We start from the raw sequence: 24,676 nt of genomic DNA, 5'->3' as shown, positions 1-24,676 counted from the left end.
CCGCCGGACTCAGTCCGACACTGTTTGATTCTTACGTCACTCCAGATGTTCCGCACACAAGTGCGGCACAATCTGACTACTTTTGCTAGTTATCAAAAAACTAGCAGGTACGCTCGGCACTTTTCCGGCCCAGCGTACCTGGTTTTCAAACCGCCGCCCTGGAGGTGGCGGATCCCATAGGAATCAATGGGAGTCTGACCATAGCGAAAGTTCATGTTCGTTGCTGCCCGACATCCCATTGATTCCTATGGGAGCTGTCTGCACCTAACACCCTAACATGTACCCCGAGTCTAAACACCCCTAATCTGTCCCCCCCTACACCGCAATAAAGTGTTTTCCCGCTAAACCGCCGCTCCCGGAGCCCACCGCCACTATAATAAACTGATTAACCCCTAAACCGCCGCTCCCGGACCCGCCGCCACTATATTAAATATGTTAACCCTCTATACCGGCGCCCCCCGGAGCCCCCCGCAACTAAATAAAGATATTAACCCCTAAACCGCCGCTCCTAGATCCCGCCGCAACTCTTATAAATGTATTAACCCCTAAACCGCCGCTCCCGGACACCGCAGCCACCTACATTATACCTAGCATTCTATTGGCTGTTCCGATCAGCCAATAGAATGCGAGCTCAATCTGATTGGCTGATTCAATCAGCCAATCAGATTTTTCCTACCTTAATTACGATTGGCTGATAGAATCCTATCAGCCAATCGGAATTGAAGGGACGCCATCTTGGATGACGTCCCTTAAAGGAGCCTTCATTCGTCGGTAGTCCGTTGGGGAAGAAGGATGTTCCTCGTCGGCGGGATGAAGATGGATCCTGAAGAAAGAAGATTGAAGACCCCGCTTGGAAGATGACATTGCCCGGATAGAAGACTTCTTCAGCGCCGCTTGGAAGATGACATCGCCCGGATGGAAGAGTTCTTCAGCGCCGCCTGGAGGATCACTTCATCGGATGGAAGACTTCAGCGCCCCTTGGAGGATCACTTCTGCCACTCCGGATCTCCTCTTCAGTTCCATCAGTGGCTCGGCTGAGTGAAGACGACTCAAGGTAGGATGATCTTCAGGGGGGTAGTGTTAGGTTATTTTAAGGGGGGTTTGGGTTAGATTAGGGGTATGTGGGTGGTGGGTTTTAATGTTGGGGGGGGTTGTATTTTTCTTTTACAGGCAAAAGAGCAGTTTTCTTTGGGGCATGCCCCACAAAAGGCCCTTTTAAGGGCTGGTAAGGTAAAAGAGCTTTGAACTTTTTTAATGTAGAATAGGGTAGGGCATTTTTTTATTTTGGGGGGCTTTGTTATTTTATTAGGGGGCTTAGATTAGGTGTAATTAGTTTAAAATTGTTGTAATATTTTTGAAATGTTTGTAACTTATTTTTTTTATTTTTTGTAACTTAGCTTTTTTTATTTTTTGTACTTTAGTTAGTTTATGTAATTGTATTTAATTGTAGTTATTTGTAGTTAATTTAATTAATTTAATGATAGTGTAGTGTTAGGTTTAATTGTAACTTAGGTTAGGATTTATTTTACAGGTAATTTTGTATTTCTTTTAGCTAGGTAGTTATTAAATAGTTAATAACTATTTAATAACTATTCTAACTAGCTAAAATAAATACAAAGTTACCTGTAAAATAAATATAAATCCTAAAATAGCTACAATGTAATTATTAATTACATTGTAGCTATCTTAGGGTTTATTTTACAGGTAAGTATTTAGTTTTAAATAGGAATAATTTATTTAATGATAGTGTAGTGTTAGGTGTAATTGTAACTTAGGTTAGTTTTTATTTTACAGGTGAATTTCTCATTATTTTAGCTAGGTAGCTATTAAATAGTTATTAACTATTTAATAGCTATTGTACCTAGTTAAAATAAATTGAAATTTGCCTGTAAAATAAAAATAAATCTTCAGATAGCTACAATATAATTATTATTTATATTGTAGCTATATTAGGGTTTATTTTAAAGGTAAGTATTTAGTTTTAAATAGGATTAATTTAGTTAATAATAGAAATATTATTTAGATTTATTTAATTAATATTTAAGTTAGGGGGGGTGTTAGGGTTAGTGTTAGACTTAGGTTTAGGGGTTAATAAATTTATTACAGTGGCGGCGGAGTAGTGGGGGGCAGGATAGGGGTTAATAAATGTATTATAGGTGGCGACGGTGTAGGGGGGCAGATTAGGGATTAATAAATTTAATATAGGTTGCGGCAGGGTCCGGGAGCGGCGGTTTAGGGGTTAAACAATTTATTTAGTTGCAGCGAGGTGCGGGATCAGCAGGATAGGGGTTAATAACTTTATTATAGAGGGCGGCGGTATACGGGGGCAGGATAGGGGTTACTAGGTATAATGTAGGTTGCGGCGGTGTCCGGGAGCAGCGGTTTAGGGGTTAATACATTTATAAGAGTTGCGGCGGGGTCTAGTATCGGCGGTTTAGGGGTTAATAACTTTATTGAGTTGCGGGGGGCTCCGGGGGCGCCGGTATAGGGGGTAGAACAGTGTAGTTAGTGTGGGTGCTTAGTGACAGGCTAGCAAGAAATCTGTCAAAAAGCCGAAGAGCAGCGAGATCGGATCAGTGATAACTCTCACAGTCCGCTGCTCATCGCCCCGTACTTGGTGCACGGCTTTTTGACAGATTTTTTGATAACTTAGGCGAAGGTAGGCGAGCTTAGGCGGGCGTATTGAACCGGCGAAGGCAGGAAAGTTGACACGTTGATAACTACCCCCCATAATGTGTATATACATAAAGAGATATAATGTGTATAAACATAAAGAGATATAATGTGTATATACATAAAGAGATATAATGTGTATATACATACAGAGATATAATGTGTATATACATAAAGAGATATAATGTGTATATACATAAAGAGATATAATTTGTATATGCATAAAGAGATATAATGTGTATATACATAAAGAGATATAATGTGTATATACATAAAGAGATATAATGTGTATAAACATAAAGAGATATAATGTGTATATACATACAGAGATATAATGCGTATATACATAAATATATATAATGTGTATATACATAAAGAGATATAATGTGTATATACATAAAGAGATATAATGTGTATATACATACAGAGATATAATGTGTATATACATAAAGAGATATAATGTGTATATACATACAGAGATATAATGTGTATATACATAAAGATATAATGTGTATATACATAAAGAGATATAATGTGTATATACATAAAGAGATATAATGTGTATATACATAAAGATATAATGTGTATATACATAAAGAGATATAATGTGTATAGACATAAAGAGATATAATGTGTATATACATAAAGATATAATGTGTATATACATAAAGAGATATAATGTGTATATACATAAAGAGATATAATGTGTATATACATAAAGAGATATAATGTGTATAGACATAAAGAGATATAATGTGTATAGACATAAAGAGATATAATGTGTATATACATAAAGATATAATGTGTATATACATAATAATGTGTATATACATAAAGAGATATAATGTGTATATACATAAAGATATAATGTGTATATACATAAAGAGATATAATGTGTATAAACATAAAGAGATATAATGTGTATATATATAGAGATATAATGTGTATATACATAAAGAGATATAATGTGTATATACATAAAGAGATATAATGTGTATATACATAAAGAGATATAATGTGTATATACATACAGAGATATAATGTGTATATACATAAAGTGATATAATGTGTATATACATAAAGAGATATAATATGTATATACATAAAGAGATATAATGTGTATAGACATAAAGAGATATAATGTGTATATACATAAAGAGATATGTGTATATACATAAAGAGATAATGTGTATAGACATAAAGAGATATAATGTGTATATACATAAAGAGATAATGTGTATAGACATAAAGAGATATAATGTGTATATACATAAAGAGATATAATGTGTATATACATAAAGAGAAATAATGTGTATAAACATAAAGAGATATAATGTGTATATATATATAAAGAGATATAATGTGTATATACATAAAGAGATATAATGTGTATATACATACAGAGATATAATGTGTATATACATAAAGATATATAATGTGTATATACATACAGAGATATAATGTGTATATACATACAGAGATATAATGTGTATATACATACAGAGATATAATGTATATATACATAAAGAGATATAATGTGTATATACATACAGAGATATAATGTATATATACATAAAGATATATAATGTGTATATACATACAGAGATATAATGTATATATACATAAAGATATATAATGTGTATATACATACAGAGATATAAAGTATATATACATAAAGAGATATAATGTGTATATACATAAAGAGATATAATGTGTATATACATAAAGAGATATAATGTGTATATACATAATAATGTGTATATACATAATAATGTGTATATACATAAAGAGATATAATGTGTATATACATAAAGATATAATGTGTATATACATAAAGAGATATAATGTGTATAAACATAAAGAGATATAATGTGTATATACATAAAGAGATATAATGTGTATATACATAAAGAGATATAATGTGTATATACATAGAGATATAATGTGTATATACATAGAGATATAATGTGTATATACATAAAGAGATATAATGTGTATATACAGAAAGAGATATAATGTGTATATACATAAAGAGATATAATGTGTATATACATAAAGTGATATAATGTGTATATACATAAAGAGATATAATGTGTATATACATAATAATGTGTATATAAATAATAATGTGTATATACATAAAGAGATATAATGTGTATATACATAAAGATATAATGTGTATATACATAAAGAGATATAATGTGTATATACAGAAAGAGATATAATGTGTATATACATAAAGAGATATAATGTGTATATACATAAAGAGATATAATGTGTATATACAGAAAGAGATATAATGTGTATATACATAAAGAGATATAATGTGTATATACAGAAAGAGATATAATGTGTATATACATAAAGAGATATAATGTGTATATACATAATAATGTGTATATACATAATAATGTGTATATACATAAAGAGATATAATGTGTATATACATAAATATATAATGTGTATATACATAAAGAGATATAATGTGTATAAACATAAAGAGATATAATGTGTATATACATAAAGAGATATAATGTGTATATACATAGAGATATAATGTGTATATACATAGAGATATAATGTGTATATACATAAAGAGATATAATGTGTATATACAGAAAGAGATATAATGTGTATATACATAAAGAGATATAATGTGTATATACAGAAAGAGATATAATGTGTATATACATAAAGTGATATAATGTGTATATACATAAAGTGATATAATGTGTATATACATAAAGAGATATAATGTGTATATACATAAAGAGATATAATGTGTATAGACATAAAGAGATATAATGTGTATATACATAAAGAGATATAATGTGTATATACAATATACATAAAGAGATAATGTGTATAGACATAAAGAGATATAATGTGTATATACATAAAGAGAAAATGTGTATAGGCATAAAGAGATATAATGTGTATATACATAAAGAGATATAATGTGTATAAACATAAAGAGATATAATGTGTATATATATATAAAGAGATATAATGTGTATAAACATAAAGAGATATAATGTGTATATATATATATAAAGAGATATAATGTGTATATACATAAAGAGATATAATGTGTATATACATACAGAGATATAATGTGTATATACATAAAGATATATAATGTGTATATACATACAGAGATATAATGTGTATATACATACAGAGATATAATGTGTATATACATACAGAGATATAATGTATATATACATAAAGAGATATAATGTGTATATACATACAGAGATATAATGTATATATACATAAAGATATATAATGTTTATATGCATACAGAGATATAATGTATATATACATAAAGATATATAATGTGTATATACATACAGAGATATAAAGTATATATACATAAAGAGATATAATGTGTATATACATAAAGAGATATAATGTGTATATACATAAAGAGATATAATGTGTATAACATAAAGATATATAATGTGTATATACATAAAGAGATACAATATGTATATACATACAGAGATATAATGTGTATATACATAGAGATATAATGTGTATATACATAAAGAGATATAATGTGTATACAGGTAGCCCTCAGTTTACGCCGGGGTTAGGTTCCAGAAGCAATGGTTGTAAATTGAAACCGTTTTAAATTGAAACCTAGTTTATAATGTAAGTTAATGGGAAGTGAGGGAGTTAGGTTCCAGGCCCCTCTCAAAATTGTCATAAGTAACACCTAATACATTATTTTTAAAGCGTTTAAATGAAGACTTTAAATGCTAAACAGCATTATAAACCTAATAAAATAATCACACAACACAGAATATATAATTAAACTAAGTTAAATGAACAAAAACATTTGCTAAGCACCATTATAAACCTAATAAAATAATCACAACACAGACTTCACTTGCATTTTTCTGCAAACAATTCTTTCTATGCATTCCAATCTGGACTGATTTATAGACAGGAAGATCTTGTTCCTTTGAAATCTGCTCGATAGCTCAGGACTGGTTAAACTGATTAATTTCAGCTTGCATGGCTTTGCTGCAACACAAGCGGACAGCTCCACCTACTGGCTATTTTAATGAATGCACTGCTTCTCAATGCTTTTTAATAGCAGTCACATGACTGGAAAAAAAGGTTGTTATTCTGAAACGGTGTAAATTGAACCGTTGTAAAACGAGGGCCACCTGTATACATAAAGAGATATAATGTGTATATACATAAAGAGATATAATGTGTATAAACATAAAGAGATATAATGTGTATATACATAAAGAGATATAATGTGTATAAACATAAAGAGATATAATGTGTATATACATAAAGAGATATAATGTGTATACACATAAAGAGATATAATGTGTATATACATAAAGAGATATAATGTGTATAAACCTAAAGAGATATAATGTGTATATACATAAAGAGATATAATGTGTATAAACATAGAGATATAATGTGTATATACATAAAGAGATATAATGTGTATATACATAAAGATATATAATGTGTATATACATAAAGAGATATAATGTGTATATACATAAAGAGATATAATGTGTATATATATAGAGATATAATGTGTATATGCATAAAGAGATATAATGTGTATATGCATAAAGAGATATGTGTATATACATAAAGAGATATAATGTGTATATACATAAAGAGATATAATGTGTATATACATAAAGAGATATAATGTGTATATACATAAAGAGATATAATGTGTATATACATAGAGATATAGAGGCCTAGTTATCAAGCCGTCAACCTCAAATACGCTGGAATTCCGACACAGATCGATTCTTACGTCACTCCAGATGTTCCGCACACAAGTGCGGCACAATCTGACTACTTTTGCTAGTTATCAAAAAACTAGCAGGTACGCTCGGCACTTTTCCGGCCCAGCGTACCTGGTTTTCAAACCGCCGCCCTGGAGGTGGCGGATCCCATAGGAATCAATGGGAGTCTGACCATAGCGAAAGTTCATGTTCGCTGCTGCCCGACATCCCATTGATTCCTATGGGAGCTGTCTGCACCTAACACCCTAACATGTACCCCATAGTCTAAACACCCCTAATCTGTCCCCCCCTACACCGCCGCAACTAAATAAAGTGTTTTCCTGCTAAACCGCCGCTCCCGGAGCCCACCGCCACTATAATAAACTGACTAACCCCTAAACCGCCGCTCCCGGACCCGCCGCCACTATAATAAATATGTTAACCCTCTATACCGGCGCCCCCGGAGCCCCCCGCAACTAAATAAAGATATTAACCCCTAAACCGCCGCTCCTAGATCCCGCCGCAACTCTTATAAATGTATTAACCCCTAAACCGCCGCTCCCGGACACCGCCGCCACCTACATTATACCTAGTAACCCCTATCCTGCCCCCCCTATACCGTCGCAACCTATAATAAATTTATTAACCCCTATCCTGCCCCCCTACACCGCCGCCACTGTAATAAATTTATTAACCCCTAAAACTAAGTCTAAAACTAACCCTAACACCCCCCTAACTTAAATATTAATTAAATACATCTAAATAAATATTATTCTTATTAACTAAGTTAATCCTAATTAAAACTACATACAGAGATATAATGTGTATATACATAGAGATATAATGTGTATATACATAAAGAGATATAATGTGTATATGCATAAAGAGATATAATGTGTATATGCATAAAGAGATATAATGTGTATATACATAAAGAGATATAATGTGTATGTACATAAAGAGATATAATGTGTATGTACATAAAGAGATATAATGTGTATATACATAAAGAGATATAGGCCTAGATTTGGAGTTTTGCGGTAGCCGTGAAAACCAGCGTTAGAGGCTCCTAACGCTTGTTTTTACCGCCCTCCGGTATTTAGAGTTTAGTTACCGACACTCAAAAATCTCCCAACGCACAAATCTCTACCGACAGCTCAGACCCAGTAGTTAACATCTACCGACAAAATAAACATCCACGAATCACAAAACAAATATTACACAAAGTACACTTACACTCATACAAACACTACACTATTTTTATTTTTCAGATTTAATATTTTTTCATCTAAATAGAAAGGATCAAAGTTGCGAGATCTCGGGTGTTAGAAAAAAAACAACACAAATCCATTTTGCCATTGACTAACATTGACACACGGGAAAACTCACTCATATAGCTACATCTAACTAATAATATTATCACAAACATACACTCATCGATGCATACAAACAATATACACCACATTACATACACAAACAAGTTATTTATTACAAAATGAACACGATTTCGCTTCTTTTTCACACAAGACCATGACGTCACTCACTTTACGAGGAAAACCAGTCTTTGATTTTTTTTTAACAAAAATTGTGAGCCTCCATTGACTTCTATGGGGAAGACGTGCTCGTGCACGCGACAGACAGATTTCCCTAACGCACGCAAAAAGCGTAGACAAAAAAACTCCAAATAAAAAAACATGCTTTTCTGCGTTAGACACAGCTATGACAAATAGATCAAGAAATGACTATTTCCCTATGGTGGACTTATGTATTTTACTTATTGAATATTCACAACAGCATTAAATTGTTTCATACTTTTACATTACATGAAATACAAATCAACATCACTAGTAACAAACATTTTTAAAAATAAAATCAAATGTAAACGGACACAAAAATAATTACAACATTTCAGGATTCACAAACAGTACACAATGGGAAACACCTCTCATTTACCTTTATTATTGCATTTCATTTATTCAACTCATATGCTTGCAGCAACAGCATATCTACATAGGCTTAACACATGATCAGTCATGGATGCACATATATGACTTTTAACATTCACTCATACATGTGCATTCAAATGATGGGGGAAAAACACATTACATTCTCTCTAGGAATAACAAAACAGAACATATGGATTTTACTGTACTTTTAACATCATGATTCCATCACAATAAACCATTAGGAATTACGTACAAGAAGAACATCATTACACCGGATTACAGATGTCACTTTATGGGAAGGAACAACAATGCCAGACCGCTATATAGAAGTCAGCATATGTGGGACACAATCACAATATATACGTATATGTACATAACACGCATCACCCATCACGCAACCACAAAGCACACATTTATATTTTATTCAGCACACAATAACAATGTAGCACAATACAACAAAACAATGAGGATTTCAGAACTACATAGGCAGGTTAATAATATGATGACGTCATTAGAAGATTCAACTATACACATGACAGATTCACGACTGTACCGCCCCTTTCAGAAATTTAACACTCAATACTACAATACAACATATACGTAAACAACAGTTTGGAACAGCATTATTAGGGCGATTTGAATGGGACAATTAATAAATATTGTCAGCTCGCAAATCACTTATATATATAATACTACAGATGACAGCCGGAAGTTCTTCAGTATTAGTGCCATTTGAATGGGACGCATACAATATTGACATCTCGACAATCACTTATATATACAATACTACAGATGGCAGATGTTACTTTATCGTTTACAAACAATGTGGCAGCAACATTGATCGATCACATTCGATGCACATTATACACAACTATGCACTTTCATTCATGTTAGCCTGGACGTGTGCTTGTTACTATAAGATCGCGTTTAATAAATATCGATTACGCATATGAACAAACATTACAAACATGCACTGTATGTGTGATATTTGACACTTTCACATTGAGATTCATTGGGGGAAAACAACATTTCAGCAAACACCAAAAAAACGCCCACTTTGAAAGCATTTGCGCCGCTCACATACAAACAAGTGAATACAATTAGCAATCATTACAAACTCACTACCATTGGACTAATTGTACTATAAATCCCCCAAACAACATGGCCAAAGCATCACTTGTGATCCACATCAGATCAATTTGCATACCTTGTTACGCCTTGCTCTGCTGTTTGGAAAGATGGATGATGACGATATGGTAGACGCTGCTGGTGCTGCTATTGCCGAACTAGCTGTTGATAGAATCAGGCAGCCTCGGCGGCTCCGAGTGAGACGAAGGGCTCGTCTGGTTCGCGGTCCTCGTGTCTACAGGGTGAGACCCACCTTGGAAAACATGAGCGACTTTGAGGTTTATGATAAGTATCGGCTCAATCGCGAACAGCTCATTGGCCTTTACGATCTTCTTAAACCTCATTTGGAGCCACGTATAAGAATAAGGACTGCTGTCCCTGGCATGAGTAAGATGCTAAGTTGTCTTTACGTCCTGGCCTCCGGGAGTTTTCAATCCGGAGAAATGTACATGCATGGCCTGTCTCAAGGTACATTCTCTGTGGTGTTTGATAAATTTCTGGACGCCATGGTACGGATCAGTAAGCAATACATAGGATTCCCACAAAATGATGGTGATTGGAGGCGCCTAAAGCGGGAATTCTTTGATATTGCTGAATTGCCCAATGTCTTGGGAGCCATAGATTGTACCCACATTGCACTGCGTGCTCCAATTGATGACTTGCCCTTCAGAAATCGCAAACATTTTCATAGCCTCAACGTGCAGTATGTTTGTGACGCACAGATGAGGATTATGCACGTGTGTGCGAATTTTGGAGGAGCTTGTCATGATGCCCGCATCCTCTCTCTGTCGTCCCTGTGGCGGCCGTTTGAGGAAAGACAAATGCCCCCTGGTTATCTCGTTGGTGAGTATTTGTGCACAACATGGTTAATTAGTTAGACAATTGCCACTGTAGTCTTAAAATGTTAGCGTAATGTTCAGCTATAGGATGCAATTTAACCATTTATTTTTTATTTCCGAAAATGTCCACTTTTAGTTCAGTGCAGATATGTAGCATGTCTTACCTTAAATGCTCAGATAGAGAATGCAATGTAACCATTTAGTTGGTATTTTACACAAGGTCTGGTTTAGGAGAAAAACGCATATGTAGCATGTCTTAGCTGAAATGGGAAGATAGCAGCAAATGCAATTTAACCATGTCATTGTCTCTTTCCGCTAATGTCTACTTTTAGTTCAATGCAGATATGTAGCATGTCTTACCTTAAATGCTCAGATAGAGAATGCAATGTAACCATTTAGTTGGTATTTTACACAAGGTCTGGTTTAGGAGAAAAACGCATATGTAGCATGTCTTAGCTGAAATGGGAAGATAGCAGCAAATGCAATTTAACCATGTCATTGTCTCTTTCCGCTAATGTCTACTTTTAGTTCAATGCAGATATGTAGCATGTCTTAGCTGAAATGGGAAGATAGAGAATAATATTGAACTAGATTATTATTTTAAAAAATAAACATTTGTTAGTGGATTATCGTGTACACAAACTTTTTTTGGAATCAAAATACAATTTTGAGGATTCAGTTTGAATTATGTTCTGTTCATAATTTATAGGTGATTCTGGGTATATGAGCCGGCCTTGGCTTATCACTCCCTTGCGTAGGCCGACTGATGTGGCTGAGGAGGGCTACAATAGGGCTCATAAGAGAACCAGGGCGGTGGTTGAACGAATGTTCGGGCTCCTGAAGATGAGGTTCAGGTGCCTTGACAGGTCGGGAGGAGCCCTCCAGTACAACCCAAAGAAGGTGGCTAAGATCGTTATAGCCTGTAGTGTCCTGCATAATATTGCACAGCGGGCTGGGATGCTGCAGGCCGTCCAGGTGCACCGAAACCTCCTCAGAGATGAGGAGGACGATCCAGTTCTAGAGGGGCCATTCCGGGACGAGGGGCTTAATGTCAGAGCAGACATCATCAACCGCCACTTTAGACGGTAAATAATAGAAGTTAGATTGGAGTATTGTCAATAGATGTGAACTCTAGGGAAATGACAAGTAGAGAATTGTGCAAACATGTTAGGATTGTTCATCAAATGCTAAAAATGTGTTTCATTTATTAATATAGGTGATGCTCTGGTCATTGGGTCCTGTAGCGAGTCTTTGCCACCTGGTTTTTAAAGAGGACATCAGCTGGTAAGTATAAATGTATGGACTGTTGCTGGCATGAATTGTACACAAATACATCATATGGCATACATTTTCAAAACTAGTATTTAGTTTACACATTACTTAAAATGTAAATACTCAGAAAGGGATCCTCTAGCATGACTATGGTTAAAAGTCACACAGAGGTTCGTTCAATATGACTCATCTTCACACTTGATAGAACATAACACAAGATGCTACACACGCTTAGTAAGCTAGTGACAGAAATTGATTCAGAAATGGGGGGTGGGAGAGTGGTACAGAACTGATTCACACACTTGTAGTAATAATTTTTATTAAACTTTTTCTGCCATTAGGGAGCTGACTTAATCTAAAGACTGAAAGGGAAGAATTCGAAGCCTGACAGTGAAGATTGCCCAGACTGACAGTGGAAAAAGCCAAGATTGAAATTGAAGTATACCAATGGGATCATGTCTGGCATTATCTTTCCAATCTGCTGACCTTGAAAACCATACAAAGACATGTTCACATGGTAAGTGCCAACTATTTGATAGAATATGGCTGTGGAGGCATCCTATTGGAGACACTTAGATTATTTTTAAAATTTTAGATGGTATTTCACAGTCCTCTATTTTTGAAATGATGAATAAGACACCTATTGAAGATCAACTGTTTTCTCCAGAATTGACTTTCAAAGACCATGCATTATCCAGGTTGGTTTACCAATGCATGATAGTTAAGAATCACAGGAAGAATGTAGAATATTTGTAGCTTACATACATTAGTCAGACTTTGTTCATAATTAGATATTTAGGTATCACAATCAGACAAAGGAATACATATTATAGTTGATATAGAGGTATTTGAATGGACATTAAATATTACATTTATGTTCAGCATACATATATATTTATTATTTAAATGTGATATACATTATTATGTATAATTAGAAATGCTGATATTTAAATGTAATTTTTATTACACAATATAATGGTGTATGGTTTTTTTGTTTTTTACTCCAAAAATGTTATTAATAAATATCTTGATAAAATTTAGCACAAAGTTAGAGCATAGACACAAGATGATTGTAAATGTATTTTATGAATATTTTACAACGTGTGTATTAACTTTGTAAAATATGTTTTTTTATTTTCAGATTTTCATCTGATGACTTCCAGGAATATTTTTTTTTGTTAAAAGAACTTTTTTTTTTTTAATGGTAATAATCAACATTTTATTATTAAATACCCTCTTTTGAACAGATTATAATAAATATCCATATAATCTGTCAATAAAAAACAATTTGACTCCCATGACTGGTAGTTGTCTATTTGACAAGCACATGCATAAGATCAAATTAGGCATCATGTATAGCATTAATTTTAGAAAATCCACTGATTCAGAGAATATTAAAGTCAACTATCTTTTTTTAAATTAATTGGGGAGTGAAATCCATCGATGCTTTTATTGTGTAATTTTTAGATGTTAAAATATTTTCGGATATGTAGTAAGAATTTGACAAAAATGTATTTGTTTCACTTTTAAGAAGGGGAAGTGGTTCACTTACATTAAAGTGACAGTGTTGTTGAATGTAAAATTTATTTTATAAGATCTTGTATCTTCCTTAGGTATCTAAAAACATTATTTTAATAAATTTATATTTTAAAAATGGTAGGTCAGTTAACTTCATATTTTGCACAAGCTAGTTATTGGATGCCATGTTAATAGATTTTATTTTCTAGTGGAGTCATTTAAAGGGTCATTTAACTATAGTTATTAATATTATGTATTTTTTTTAATCTTACCTCTTGGGTTAGACATCACATATCTATATATAATTTTCATTCCCCTTTAGTTTCTTTCGACAATGTTAAATCAACATTCAGAATGTTTTGGTCCTTAAAGGGACATTCACAAAATATATTGTGTATTGAATTTTAAACAATCATAAAAGAAGTTTAACATATTTATAAAGTAATATTGAATTACATTCAGTCTTTAAATATACTTAGAAAAAGATACATCAATGCACATATCTTAGACAATTACATAAGGCATCTATGTGCAACCAACAATCAGCATCAAAATAGCCTATGTAGATATGTATTTAATCCAAGAATATATATAATTAAAATCTAATTATCGAATAACAAAACATATTAAGTTGTTCAAATATTATATTCTTATCCAAAATGCATAAATAACATATAGCTTAATGTCCCTCTAAGCTGAAGACTGCAAAATACATCCATTACAATATATATTTCAGTCAGTGTGTAAAACAATCCAGAAGTTAATCTAAATATGCTTTACTCATATGTTATACTAATTTTGACAAAGGAAGGTGCCTAGGTTTATTATATTTCAAGCATTATTGTGAAATGTCTCCTTAAAGGGACATGAACTCAAAATATACTTAAAGGGAGACAGTAAAAAAATTAATTATTTATACATTCAGAACGAGTATTCTATTTTAAGCAACTTTATAAATTGATTCATATTATCAATGTTCCTCGTGATGTTGCTATCATTACTTTAAAAATAAGGCATTAAATTTATAATTTATTTTATTCAGTACTCTGGACAGAACTTATTTTTTTTGGGTGGATTAATTTATCCAACAATCATCAAGGACAACCCAGGTTTTTCGCAAAAATTGTCCGTAATATAAAATATCATTCTTGATTTGCAAAGAAAGATAACAATATAATTCTTAACATTTGAGAATCTGATTAAATTATAAAGTTGCTTAACATTTCATGCTCAATCTGAATCACGAACGCTAAATTTGTTTGGACAGTGTCCCTTTAAGAGATTTAAAGAGTGTATTTACTTCTCTTCTTATCTTGACATACTTTGCTTGAAAAGCATATCGAGATAGGCTCAGTAGATGAAGATTGTTGGATGCACAGAGATGCCTTATGTGATTGGCTCAACCATGTGCATTTAACCCCTTAATGACCAGACCATTTTTCAATTTTCTTACCCTTAATGACAAAGGCTATTTTTACATTTCTGCTGTGTTTGTGTTTAGCTGTAATTTTCCTCTTACACATTTACTGTACCCACACATATTATATACCGTTTTTCTCGCCATTAAATGGACTTTCTAAAGATACCATTATTTTCATCATATCTTATAATTTCCTATAAAAAAAATATAAAATATGAGGAAAAAATTGAAAAAAACACACTTTTTCTAACTTTGACCCCGAAAATCTGTTACACATCTACAATCACCAAAAAACACCTATGCTAAATAGTTTCTAAATTTTGTCCTGAGTTTAGAAATACCCAATGTTTACATGTTCTTTACTTTTTTTGCAAGTTATAGGGCAATAAATACAAGTAGCACTTTGCTATTTCCAAACGCCTTTTTTTCAAAATTAGCGCTAGTTACATTGGAACCCTGATATCTGTCAGGAAAACCTGAATATCCCTTGACATGTATATATTTTTTTTTAGAAGACAACCCAAAGTATTGATCTAGGTCCATTTTGGTATATTTCATGCCACCATTTCACCGCCAAATGTCATCAAATAAAAAAAAAAGTTCACTTTTTCACAAATTTTGTCACAAACTTTAGGTTTCCCACTGAAATTATTTACAAACAGCTTCTGCAATTAAGGCACAAATGGTTGTAAATGCTTCTTTGGGATCCCCTTTGTTCAGAAATAGCAGACTTATATGGCTTTGGGGTTGCTTTTTGGTAATTAGAAGGCCGCTAAATGCTGCTGCGCACCACACGTAAATTATGCCCAGCAGTGAAGGGGTTAATTAGGGAGCTTGTAGGGAGCTTGTAGGGTTAATTTTAGCTTTAGGGTAGTGTAGTAAACAACCCCAAGTATTGATCTAGGCCCATTTTGATATATTTTATGCCACTATTTCACCGCCAAATGCGAGCAAACAATTAAAAAAAAATTCATTTTTCACAATTTTAGGTTTCTCACTGAAAGTATTTACAAACAGCTTGTCTGCCAGTACCCAATTTGCCCCAAAAACAAAAGTATTTTTTTCTCTTTTTGCCATTATTAATGTTTTCTGTAGTGTAGCAGCCCCCCACAATACCCCAACCCCCTCCCCCTCCCAGATCCTTATATATTTATTTTTTAAAAATCTTTTTTCCCCCCTCTTCCCTCCTCATTGGTGTCAGTGGCCAGCTAATCGCGCACGCGCGCCCCCGCACGCTCCCGGCACCCGGCGTGCACATTGCACTTACAGGAACCGGATGCCGGGTAGCGATGGGCCGCCCACCCGCCTCCCTGTTATGCTCCCACCCACCAACGAACGGCACCATCGCTACCGGTGCAGAGAGGGCCACAGAGTGGCTCTCTCTGCATCGGAGTCTTCTAAAAAGGTATTGCAGGATGCCTCCATATGGAGGCATCACTGCAATACCCTGAGAGCTGCTGGAAGCGATTGCGATCGCTTCCAGCACTCTGTTAGACAACTGACGTACCAGGTACGTCTATTGTCATTAACTGGTTGTTAATGCATGACGTACCTGGTACGTCAGTTGTCATTAAGGGGTTAAATTTCTTCTGTTGAGGATATCTAAATACAAAGATAAATTGAGTTACATTTTAAAGTCTAAACTATTTTTTATCTCTACAGATCATTTGATACAATTGTTTGGTTGTAATGTCTCTTTAAAAATAAAGACGCCATTGCACAATAACATATATGAGCAGTTTAGACAAATACAAGCTCGAGGTTTATTTACTAATAACAAACAAACCTGTAGTTTAACATCTATAAACATATTATCCAAGTTACGGACATTATAACCTGAATTTGAACATTCAGAAATGTTGCGTGGGAAACTGATCTTTAAACACCAGATTTGCATCTTTAAACATTAGAGTCTAATGTCACGCAATAGCACACAATCAATGTGCATTATAAAATACATTTAATAGAGCAATGTCAATACTTCACAATAAGTCACGAAATTGATTTTATGAACAATAAAGACATACAATATTAAATGTGTATTAATCCAACGTATTTGTATTAAAGAAACAGACCGTTATTAAACCGAGAAATGTCTACAACATTTAATAATGTGACAGTATTAGATTTTAAAGATAATTTAAACATTAATATTTAACGGATCACGGATATTAAATCTGCGTCACACATATCCGCATGACAGGCCCATGAGTTACAAATAAGTCTACATGAAAAATGAAGTAACAGCACCACCAGGAGGTATGTGTATGGAAGTTGCTAAGATATGAAACATTAAGGAACGGCCAATCAGAGTTCATCACACAAACACAACTTGAGTCAGGATGGTCTCACAGACATTCTAACAATATTTCAAACTTTTATCCAATCAGATGTACAGATAACTTGTCCCATGGTGCATCTCATGTTTACTTCACCATATAAAAGTCCATTACACGTTGCCATCTTTGTCAGTTCTCTAATGCCTGCAGGCAGTATATATTCTAATTATAATATACCGGGATTTATTATACAACCCAGCAGGCATGTCACCTCCCAGGTTTACCAAGCAGGAGAGCGCTGCACTGGTCCACGCCGTCAAGGACTTTTATCCCCAGCTGTTTGGGAACAAGAGGAGGTCGACAGATGCGCCTGTTAAGAAGGCCCTCTGGGAGTCTATCACCAATGCGGTTAAATTGGTGTGTGGCGTCCAGAGGAGCCAGGATCAGATCATGAGGAGATTCGGAGATATGAGGTTGCGCTTGACAAAAAAAGTCAACCTCATAAGGGAGTGGGTACAAGCCCGTAAAAGAGGGGGCCAAAGAAAGGCCCCGCGGAAACTATACCTACTCCCTTATGAGGTGACTTTATGCGAGCTCCTCACTCTCCGGGTCCCCAAAAGATTTAGATCCTCGCCATCCTCGGCCTCCTCTTCTTCCCTCCCAGCTGCTGGATCTGAAAGTCCTGACCCGGGGGCCAGGGCAGCTGCTTCTCCGTCCGGTGGCCTGGGAGGAGATGAAAGAGAATCTGAACCAGGTAACTATCCAACTTCATATAATATCTTAATATTTGATTAGAATTTTAAAAAATGTGTATATAGTCAGATACTAAACCTATATAGATCTCACAACATACGCTACATATGATGTTTAGATATCATGTTTTAGATTATTGACACATGAAATAGGAATGATGTTTCTTGCGCTCTACAGAATATGCGTCACAGAGCGAAAATTGAATTGCGCATACACGTTAACATGGGTTTGCTGTAAGTTGCATTGCTTTACACATGTTGGTCAAATGACGGATGCGTAATTCCGCTTGGAATCATTGCGCAATGATCGCAAAAATTAGAATTGCGCATACACGTTAACATGGGTTTGCTGTAAATTGCATTGCTTTACACATGTTGGTCAAATGACGGATGCGTAATTCCGCTTGGAATCATTGCGCAATGATCGCGAAAATTAGAATTGCACATACACGTTAACATGGGTTTGCTGTAAGTGGCATTGCTTTACACATGTTGGTCAAATGACGGATGCGTAATTCCGCTTGGAATCATTGCGCAATGATCGCGAAAATTAGAATTGTGCATACACGTTAACATGGGTTTGCTGTAAGTGGCATTGCTTTACACATGTTGGTCAAATGACGGATGCGTAATTCCGCTTGGAATCATTGCGCAATGATCGCAAAAATTAGAATTGCGCATACACGTTAACATGGGTTTGCTGTAAGTGGCATTGCTTTACACATGTTGGTCAAATGACGGATGCGTAATTCCGCTTGGAATCATTGCGCAATGATCGCGAAAATTAGAATTGCGCATACACGTTAACATGGGTTTGCTGTAAGTGGCATTGCTTTACACATGTTGGTCAAATGACGGATGCGTAATTCCGCTTGGAATCATTGCGCAATGATCGCGAAAATTAGAATTGCGCATACACGTTAACATGGGTTTGCTGTAAGTGGCATTGCTTTACACATGTTGGTCAAATGACTGATGCGTAATTCCGCTTGGAATCATTGCGCAATGATCGCGAAAATTAGAATTGCGCATACACGTTAACATGGGTTTGCTGTAAGTGGCATTGCTTTACACATGTTGGTCAAATGACGGATGCGTAATTCCGCTTGGAATCATTGCGCAATGATCGCGAAAATTAGAATTGCGCATACACGTTAACATGGGTTTGCTGTAAGTGGCATTGCTTTACACATGTTGGTCAAATGACGGATGCGTAATTCCGCTTGGAATCATTGCGCAATGATCGCGAAAATTAGAATTGCGCATACACGTTAACATGGGTTTGCTGTAAGTGGCATTGCTTTACACATGTTGGTCAAATGACGGATGCGTAATTCCACTTGGAATCATTGCGCAATGATCGCGAAAATTAGAATTGCGCATACACGTTAACATGGGTTTGCTGTAAGTGGCATTGCTTTACACATGTTGGTCAAAATGAAATGTGAATTATTATATGTGAAGAATACAGTATTCTTATTTTCAATATTATACATAATAAAAAAAAAATAGCAGAATCAAAAAAAAAAAATACATATGTCCATCAATTGATGAGAATGAAATAACACAAAAAATTAATTAAAGCTACAGTAAACAACACAACTGATTGAAAATAAGAGTACAGGATATATTTATCATGAATTTAATTGAGGAAACAATTAACTCATGGGACTACCAAAAGATTAATAGTTTTTAATTGATTTGCTAATAATTTAAAGATTTCAAACATGGCATGATTTGTATTAATGATATCCAATCCTCATTTAATATATTACAGATCTGGATGTTGGTGCTGGAACCTCAAGCCAGGGCTTGTCACAGTATGGTATGTCTCATTTTAATTGACATTTGTCTTAGAAACATGGACAGAACATTACATACTAAATCCACATTGTTCAATATTTATATGTATCTGCAAAATGTATTAGTAAAATATTTATAAATAAGAATAAAAAAACAACAACATAGGATTACATTGTAATACTAATCTGAATTTTTATAGATTTTAAGATATCCCATCTATTCTTGATATCTTCATTTTAATGTAAGATTCTTTGAATGTCCAATTTATATTCTTCCCCTGTGTATTGCTTAATCTTATTTGGATACATTTTGACAAAATACACACACTTTTGCATATGTTTTGATTTTAAAAATATAGATTCAATTTTTGAAATTGATCACGTCATTTAAGGGACATGCCAACTAAATTTTACATTGAATGATTTGGAAACGTGATTTTATTGTTTTGTTTAAACATTTTATGAGCTACATTGGTTCAGTCTATTGTTTTAGTTCTTCTAAAAAAATATTTATTTTGGTTTAGGTTAAACAATGCATTACTGGTATTATCCGGCGTTTTTTTTCTGCATAAATTGGCATTTTGACAAAATTTAAAATCATGTGTTCAGATAACAGTAGTACATAGTTTCAAAAAGTATACAATTACACATTTTGAGCTTCATGTCCCTTTAATAGAGGAAAATGTAATAATTCTTAGGATATCCTTAACTAACATATTAGATTGTAATTGCATGCTCCATCCCATTCATTACATCAACATATGGAGTAGAGAATTCATTAACAGCAACATTGTCAAATCAATATATTTTGATATTAAAGGGACACTGAGCTAAAATTATTAATGTTGTCATTCAGATAGGGCATGCAATATTAATCAACATTTAAATATAATACTATAATCATATTTTAAATATTCTATTGCTAAATGTATTTTAAAATCAAGAATGTACGTTTATCTGCAGCTCCATTTTGGTTGACCAACCTGGGTTTTTATTGATGATTGGTGGATACCTTCAACAAACAATATTTATTGAATCCAATATTGCTTATCTGCCTTTAAGATTAAAATGTAGCAAAATTAAAATTATAATAGGAGTCAATGTTAAATCATTTGTAACAGTTTGAACAGTGAAATCAATGATTGAAATAAATCATGTCAGTGTCCCTTTAATAAACAATAGATTCATTAATCCTTACATTCTTTGGATTATACAATATTGATATATAATTCACATATTCACTGTTGGAGTTACTTTCTAGATATAAGCATACTCTAACAGCACCATGATTACATATTTGTACTAATCAATTTGGTTTTGTATTGTGATCAATATGTGTTGTGTCCTAAACAAGATTACTGTACATTGCACAAATGGCTCGATGTGCCACATGTCTTTGTTTATATTTGTCAACAGCTGTTATTCAAAATGTGGTTTGTGTGTATTCTTTTAAGAACATTGATCAATGGGTATATTTAGATATGCAATAGCATCGTATGAGATGAGTTTGATGTCTAATATAGTCAGAAATTAAACATATGTTAAATACATCATTTTTTACAGAATCCCCTTGATTCAATCTAGCATTTTTTTTTATAATGACTGCTCTATTCTTCACATTTTCAAGTTGATTATTCTTATAAATCGAGACAGATGTGATTTAGTGCTATCCCAAATGTGTTCACTAATATATATCTATATCATTCATAGAGAGAGTTGTTGTGGGGAGCCCAGAGGGATCCAGCACCAACACAGAGCTGCCTTTGCGGTCTTCTGGTAAGTCCATTGACTCATTTATATGTCATTGAAGGTGTATTGGTAATCAATATTATGAGCATGATTCTGATGAAGCATAACATTTGAAACAAACATATAATTTACTCCTCTGATTATATATTAATTTTATTTAAATATTGAAAGATTAAGAATTAAAACTTTCTTAGTCTACACCTTTGTTATTCAGAAGATGTATAGCATATGTTTGTTTCCATGTTCAATTTTGACAACAATCATCAAGTGATACACACATGAGAAATCTTAAATGTTCAATGTACTATGCTTTTATGATTTTTAAATTAATACAAACAATAAATCGAAAATCAGAATCATTGAGAATAACAAATCTAATGTCATTTGTATGCTCCATCAAAATGATGTATATCATAACTTTGGGTGTGTATATCTTTAATGCAACATTGATGTGTGTCTTTGAGCAACAGTAACATATGTTATAATATCTGATCCTAACGTGTACACAACATGTTATGTTTTACAGAGATTGATTTAACATGTGGGACGGAGGAGGAAGAGGCTCCCTTGAAGTCTGATGGTATGTGAAATATATCTAACATGTATCCAACATGTTTCTTTATTGGAAATCATTTTATTGAAGACATTCAAAGTCTACATCTTTTGCACTTTAAAAACAGAATTTATGCTTACCTGATAAATTACTTTCTCCAACGGTGTGTCCGGTCCACGGCGTCATCCTTACTTGTGGGATATTCTCTTCCCCAACAGGAAATGGCAAAGAGCCCAGCAAAGCTGGTCACATGATCCCTCCTAGGCTCCGCCTTCCCCAGTCATTCGACCGACGTAAAGGAGGAATATGCATAGGAGAAATCATATGATACCGTGGTGACTGTAGTTAGAGAAAATAATTCATCAGACCTGATTAAAAAACCAGGGCGGGCCGTGGACCGGACACACCGTTGGAGAAAGTAATTTATCAGGTAAGCATAAATTCTGTTTTCTCCAACATAGGTGTGTCCGGTCCACGGCGTCATCCTTACTTGTGGGAACCAATACCAAAGCTTTAGGACACGGATGATGGGAGGGAGCAAATCAGGTCACCTAGATGGAAGACACCACGGCTTGCAAAACCTTTCTCCCAAAAATAGCCTCAGAAGAAGCAAAAGTATCAAATTTGTAAAATTTGGTAAAAGTGTGCAGTGAAGACCAAGTCGCTGCCTTACATATCTGATCAACAGAAGCCTCGTTCTTGAAGGCCCATGTGGAAGCCACGGCCCTAGTGGAGTGAGCTGTGATTCTTTCAGGAGGCTGCCGTCCGGCAGTCTCATAAGCCAATCGGATGATGCTTTTAAGCCAAAAAGAGAGAGAAGTAGAAGTTGCTTTTTGACCTCTCCTTTTACCAGAATAAACAACAAACAAGGAAGATGTTTGTCTGAAATCCTTTGTAGCCTCTAAATAGAATTTTAGAGCACGAACTACATCCAAATTGTGCAACAAACGTTCCTTCTTTGAAACTGGATTCGGACACAAAGAAGGCACGACTATCTCCTGGTTAATATTTTTGTTAGAAACAACTTTCGGAAGAAAACCAGGTTTAGTACGCAAAACCACCTTATCTGCATGGAACACCAGATATGGAGGAGAACACTGCAGAGCAGATAACTCTGAAACTCTTCTTGCAGAAGAAATTGCAACCAAAAACAAAACTTTCCAAGATAATAACTTGATATCAACGGAATGTAGGGGTTCAAACGGAACCCCCTGAAGAACTGAAAGAACTAAATTGAGACTCCAAGGAGGAGTCAAAGGTTTGTAAACAGGCTTGATTCTAACCAGAGCCTGAACAAAAGCTTGAACATCTGGCACAGCCGCCAGCTTTTTGTGAAGTAAAACAGATAAAGCAGAAATCTGTCCCTTCAAAGAACTTGCAGATAATCCTTTCTCCAAACCCTCTTGAAGAAAGGATAGAATCTTAGGAATTGTTATCTTGTTCCATGGGAATCCTTTAGATTCACACCAACAGATATATTTTTTCCATATTTTATGGTAGATTTTTCTAGTTACAGGCTTTCTAGCCTGAACAAGAGTATCAATGACAGAATCTGAGAACCCTCGCTTTGATAAAATCAAGCGTTCAATCTCCAAGCAGTCAGTTGGAGTGAGGCCAGATTCGGATGTTCGAACGGACCTTGAACAAGAAGGTCCTGTCTCAAAGGTAGCTTCCATGGTGGAGCCGATGACATATTCACCAGGTCTGCATACCAAGTCCTGCGTGGCCACGCAGGAGCTATCAAGATCACCGATACCCTCTCCTGTTTGATCCTGGCTACCAGCCTGGGAATGAGAGGAAACGGTGGGAACACATAAGCTAGGTTGAAGGTCCAAGGTGCTACTAGTGCATCCACTAGAGTCGCCTTGGGATCCCTGGATCTGGACCCGTAGCAAGGACGAGACGCCATCAGATCCATGTCTGGAATGCCCCACAATTGAATTATTTGGGCAAAGATTTCCGGATGGAGT

Source organism: Bombina bombina, chromosome 7, assembly GCF_027579735.1.
Source record: "Bombina bombina isolate aBomBom1 chromosome 7, aBomBom1.pri, whole genome shotgun sequence".
In the NCBI taxonomy this organism is placed as follows: Eukaryota; Metazoa; Chordata; class Amphibia; order Anura; family Bombinatoridae; genus Bombina; species Bombina bombina.
Note: the sequence above shows the minus strand (reverse complement) of the source record.